This window comes from Myotis brandtii, unplaced genomic scaffold, assembly GCF_000412655.1.
Source record: "Myotis brandtii unplaced genomic scaffold, ASM41265v1 scaffold251, whole genome shotgun sequence".
NCBI lineage: Eukaryota > Metazoa > Chordata > Mammalia > Chiroptera > Vespertilionidae > Myotis > Myotis brandtii.
This window is the reverse complement of record NW_005359516.1, coordinates 2,637,032-2,643,253: the sequence shown is the minus strand read 5'-3', so window position 1 is coordinate 2,643,253 and position 6,222 is coordinate 2,637,032.

The following is a 6,222-nucleotide window of genomic DNA, read 5'->3' as shown; positions in this document are numbered from 1 at the left end:
TCATTGATGTTTCTATCTCTCTTTCCCTCTCCTTTCCTCTCTGAAATCAATAAAAATATATATATATATTTTTAAAAATTGTTCACCATGTATTTGACTCCATTTAGCTGTGTGTTTCGGCTCATTGTATAAAAATCTGCCTGGGCACAGCCACCCCTAACAAGCAATAAGCAGAGGTGCCTGGCCTAAATTCCAAAACTCATTTAAGGCTATTAGAACCATTAGCTCTAACTGGAGTTCAGCTATAGACACAAATCACTAACCAAATTAAATGGCCAGTAGTTCAGCCAGCCTTTCAAAGTCAGGAGGCCTATATGTGAATCAACAGCAACAGTAACCACCACTGCATAGCACCTTACTGCTATTTCAATTGCATTTCTCCATAATCTGCTATTATTATAACCATTTATGGATTAGAAAAGTGAGGAACAGAAGAATTTTGACTTCACCTAGAACAGAATACTAGGAAATCCCAGAGAGAATGAGGACTTGACTTGAGTTCTTCTGACCCAATACTAGGCTGATATCTCTCATAAGGACTTTCGAATGGACTCATCCCTTCTTTTTTCCCTTTATGTTATCAGCCTTCTTTCAGAGTATGTTACCTAATGATTCTCCTCTGCCTTAAAGGAGAAGCTGGCTTCTCCATGCCAGTGTAAACATAACTTTAAAGAATGTATCGGATTAGTTTCTCTGCCCCAAAAATAATGTCACCTTTTTCTTGGACTCTAATTGCATGAACAGCTGAGCTGGAGCAGATCCTGTTGACCATTTGTTGCCAAATCCCAGATTACACAGTAGACAAGAGGAGTTTTATAGGACTACATTAAAGTGAATATACGTAGTTTGGGTCAGGATTTCAGGACCATGAAAGTATAATGAATCTCATTCCAAACCTCAGGCTTGAAATCCAAAACCAGAGATTTTGCTTTTGACTGTTAGGTGTCAATCACAGTTTAATTCTGCCTTAGTGTTTGTCACCGGTCTTCAGTAATCTCTATAAATTGGTGATTTTCTGGCCTCACCATCATCTCCTTGGAGTGAGAGTTGACTGAAAGTGGCATGGAAGTGGGTAAGATTTGGGAAGAGAGAAAATCAGTCTCTTCATGGTTCTGATTTGTGTTTTTCAAACTCTGAATCTCCATTGATGGGTTAAAGTCAATTTACCAGATCAAGACCAACACTTTTTTCTTTTTTTAAATGAAATAGATTAGAATTAGTCAAACTGGAAATATCAGACTATATCACATGCAGTTAGGGTAAGTAATGTTTCGTAAAAGATTTTAAAAGATTTTTTTAAATAAATATTTTTGTGGGCAGTGGTTTGCAATGTAAAATGCATATTTTACTTAAAGTCACAGTAAAAAACAAAAGTTTGAAAGCCATGGCTAGGTAGATTGAGAACTGGGAAGTCTAGGTTTATAATCCTCTCCAGTTAATACTAGATCTCAGCTGTCAGGGAATACCATGGGCACTGTTTAAAACTTGCCATCTAGCCCTAGCCAAGTGGCTTAGTTGGTTGGAGCGTCGCCCCATGCACCTAAAGGTTGCAGGTTCGATTCCTACTCAGCGCACATACCTAGGTTGCAGGTTCAGTCGCCAGTCAGGATACTTACAGGAGGCAACCGATTGATCGATATTTCTCTCTCATATAAATGTTTCATGTTTCTCTCTCTCTCTCTCTCCCCTCCCTATTTCTCTAAAATCAATAAAAACATATTATCAGATGAGGATTACAAAAATTAATAAATAAAAATAAAACTTGTTGCTTAGAAGAAACCAAGTCAAAAGCAGCAAAGAAAAAGATTTAGAAGTTTGACTTTGTAAATATTTCTAAATTTTCTATGTTAAAAAGTGTAAAACAGAATTTGATTATAAACTAAGAGAATAGCCCTAGTCGGTTTGGCTCAATGGATAGAGTGTCGGCCCACAGATTTAAGGGTCCTGGGTTTGATTCTGGTCAGGGGCATGTACCTCAGTTGCAGGCTCAATCCCTTGCCCTGGTTGGGATGTGTGGGGGAGGCAACCAATCAATGTGTCTCTCTTACATCAATGTTTCTCTCTCTCTGTCTCTCCCCCTCCCCTTCCACTCTCTCTAAAAATCAATGGAAAAATAACCTTGGGTGAGAATTAACAAACAAACAAACAAAAAAACCCAGGAGAATAAAAAGTCTAATATCCCAATAAGAAAAAAGAGCAGAGGTAAATCATTCAGAAAAAAGGGAAAGAGGTGAAAAGATGTCCCACTTCACCAATAATTAAATTAATACAAAAAAATTTATTTTTACCTCCCAATATTTTTTAAAGACCAGTTTTGTCAAGGATGTAAGAATATAAAAGGAATCACATACAGCTGGTGGCACTATAATTAGATAAACTGAAGGAAAAATTGGCACTATACACCAGAAGCCTTGAAAGTCGTGTACCCTTTGACTCACGAATTCCTCTTCAAATAAATTATCTGAAGGAAGTAATCATGGGTGTGTCCAAGGTTGCCTACAATAGTAAAAACCTGGAAAACACCCTAGCTGTCCAACAATAGAAATGTTATGATCTTTGCGTAAAAAGTTAAAAATAAATAAACAAGTAAATAAGCACATGCATAGTTATAGCAGAGTTCCCTAGCAAAGCCGGGCCTGGGCCTAGAGTTTGGCTTATGTATGGGACTGGCAGCCTGGTGACTCCTCTGGAAATTCATTTTCCTGAGCTGATAGGAAGAGGCAGGAGGATGGAAGAGTTTGGGGAATGCAGGCTTGGGAGCTGGGAAAGGCAGAAAATGGGACTGATGAATATCAGTGGAGAGAGGGGTTTGAGACAGAAGCAGAAAAAGCTGTTTTCATGAGACACTTTATGAGACTTTAAGTCTGGGGCCTGGGATTAACAAAAAAGATATAGGTGTGGTGATCAAAAGTGTCCTGGCAACAAGTAAAGCAGATAAAAAGATGTTGGAAGTGTGGGAGAAGGGGATCTTTGCAGGTTTATTTAGGGTGGTCAGAGAAGACCCCTCTGATGGGCTGACATCTGTCAGAGACCTAAAGGAAAGATAAGAACTCCCAAAGGAATTTAGGCAGAGAGAACTGCAAGTACAAAGGCCCTGGGGCAGCAAGATTCTTGTATTTGAAAAACAGCAAACAGGCAGTGTGGCTGGAGTACAGACAGCAAAGGGGGTCGGTGGTATGAGAAGACAAAGTCAGTGAAGTAGCCATGTCAGGTCATGTAGGACATTGTAGCCGTTCTAAGAATTTGCCTTTTACACTGAGTGGAATGTGGAGCCATAGGGGAGTTTTGAATAGAGAAGGGACCTGACTTATGCTTTTAAAGGATCGCTCTGGAGAATGCAATATAGAGAACAGACGTGGGGGACAGGTGGGAGCTGAAGATAGAAACTAGTCAGGAGGCTGTATCAATAATCCAGGCAGAAGGCAGTGGCTTGGATGACAGCACAGGAGATGGTAAGAAGTGTTCAGATCCTGGATATATTCTGAAGATAGACTGGCAAGGTTTGCTCATGGATGGGGTGGACATGTGGGTTTATGTGTGTGTTTGTGTGTCTGTGAGTGTGGACATTGGGACCCCCACCTCATCCCAAATGAATCAGACTCTCTACAGATAGTTCACGGTATTTCTTAAAAGCTCCCCAGGAGATTCTAATGTGCAACCAGGGTTGGGAATCACTACTCTAGGTTGGCAATGTTATAAGGAGACTTTTATTCTTTTTTTGTATAATTATTTTCCACATTTTCTACAATAAAAGTTGCAATTAAGGGGGAAAGGATACTTTAAACAAAACCCCCCCTCCCCCCACCATGAGTATAAAATGTGGGTAAGATAATAAGCATACAGCTTTGCTTTAATGATCATATCTCCACTTGCCTAATTCCTACTGTCCTTCCATGGCCAGCATAAATGCCACCTTCTCTCTGGAGTCCATTGAGCTTCCCCAACCACCGGTGATGGCTCATTTTTCCTTACTTCTGTAGCCCATGGCCCCTCTTTTTGGAGCTTAGTTCTCCAGTGTTTGTACTTGCATTCTGCTTTTTGGCTAGAGGGGGCCTTTCCTGTAAACCCTCTCTGGACAATGTCAAAGCAGGCCCTGACAAGTTCTATTTGTCCCTTGATAGAGGTTATATTTCTCCCAGTACAGGTAGGAGAAACAGCGCAGAGAGGACTCTGGTATGTCAGGCCACAGGGACACAGAGGCAGGCCAAAGGCTATCCCTGATCTGGGACAGGGCATGGCCTCCCCTGAGGCACTAGGCTCCAGGTTCATCTGTTCTGAATCCTTTACTCCTGGAAGCAAGGAATGAGCTATTTGTGGAGGACTCAGGCTCTGGAATGTATTCCAAGTTCTCTGGCACTAGGTGCCTCATTTGGAGGCCTCATAAGAAACTATGAAAGTGGTGGGAAAAACCTCTTCCCCTCTTACACCTTCCTTCCACATACTCGATCTAGTATGCTTTTTAAACTTTTATGTTATGTTTCCCATGACATTAAATATTCTTCAAAAAATATAATGTTAATGACCACATATTATTCCCATCAACCATAATCTAACTTTTAGGTTATTTCTAACCTTTACTATTATGTTTAATGCCACCTGGTAATTAATCTAAAAGGGATAACTAGAATGCAGTCCCCAAATTTTAAGACTAGACCCTAGAGAAAAAACTAATTTTCCGCAATTTTCCCCACCTTCTTTTTAAATTCTGCTTTGGAAAGGCAAACACTCTTACCAGCATCAGAGAAATATTTATCTATACTATTATTACCTATATCTGTAGATAGCTTTAAAGTTCACAGAGCACTTTGTCATATATTATCTTACCTAATCAACACAACAGCACCATGAAATAGGTTATTATTCTTATTTTACATTTGGGGAAACTGAGGCTCAAACAGGCTATATGACATGTTCAAGGTAACACAATTATTTAATGTCAGAGCTGGGAATGGGCGTCCAGGTCTTGGGACTCCCACAGCCATATCCCTCTACCAGGCACTATAGGAAGTACTATGCTAGAGAAGGTGGAGGAGAGGTGGATAGTGGTAGGACAGGTATGGAACAACTCCACAAGGCAGAGTGGTCAGTGCCGTTAGTGCGATGGAGAGAAAGTGCTACAGAATATGCCTTGCAAGGACAAAGCAGTTCTTCTTATTTGGGGAAACCACAGAAGACTTTTTGAGGAAAACCACAACTAAAAGTCAGCTCTTCAAGAACGAGTAGGATCGGACCTCCTCAGAGGCACAGTGAGAGGGAAATGGAAAGTATGGCTGCCTGAGGAAAGGGCCAGCACGGGGAGTGGAGATGGGGGAGCAGTGAAACTGTAATTGATCCTCACAGAGGCTAGAGCCAGAAGGCCTTGGAAGTCATCTGGCGAGGAAACCAGAGAAGTGGAACGATTTGAGGAAGGCAGTACCAGACAAGGAGCGGGCAGGTCTGGATTCTACCCTGGCCTCTGGTCACCCAGGCCAGGGCTCCTTCCATGCAATAATCTGTCAATTGCTAAAAGTAAGGGGCCATTTCCTTGGGAGAGTATTTGCTGTGGGGTACTGGATCAATAACCAGGGGCAAACTGAGGAATCAACACCAGATCTTGTGAAGGGACAGCCAGGAGGCTACTGCAGTGGCTTGGCAAGGTGACAAAGGAGGCCCAAAGAAGGTGGAGTGAGAGGAACAAAGAGGAAGAATTGGAGAAATAAATATTGCAAAAGAGGCACTGTCAGCACTTGATCAGATATGGGAGACAGCCTCAAGGAAGGGAGCAGATCTGAGAGAAAGCAGCTTCAGTGTGTGAGAAGAGCAGAGGGGAGAATGGGTGGGAAACTGGTGAGGAGCCAGGCAGAGCAGACAAACTTCCAAGAAGTAATGCAACATTCCAGAGCAATGTGCACCTTCTGCTACTGTTTGTGACGTAGATGTACATTGCTATCATTCTTCTGGAAAAATACAAGGAAAGTGGTATCAGTCTTGGCCTTGCGGGAGGAGAATGGGTGATGAGCAGACAACGTCCTGCTATCTCTTCCTTTTATGTTGTACCTATGGATTATGAGCCATGGGCATAGCATCTAACAGCAATATAATTCGAAGATGATTTTCATGTTGTGTAGTAAATGGAAGGAAAGCAATAGGACAAAGAAAGGAGTAGCAGATTCTTTTTTCCTTAGGATGGGGAGATGTGAGCAGCTTTAGAAGATGAAATTGAACATGTGAGGGGGAGTGGTT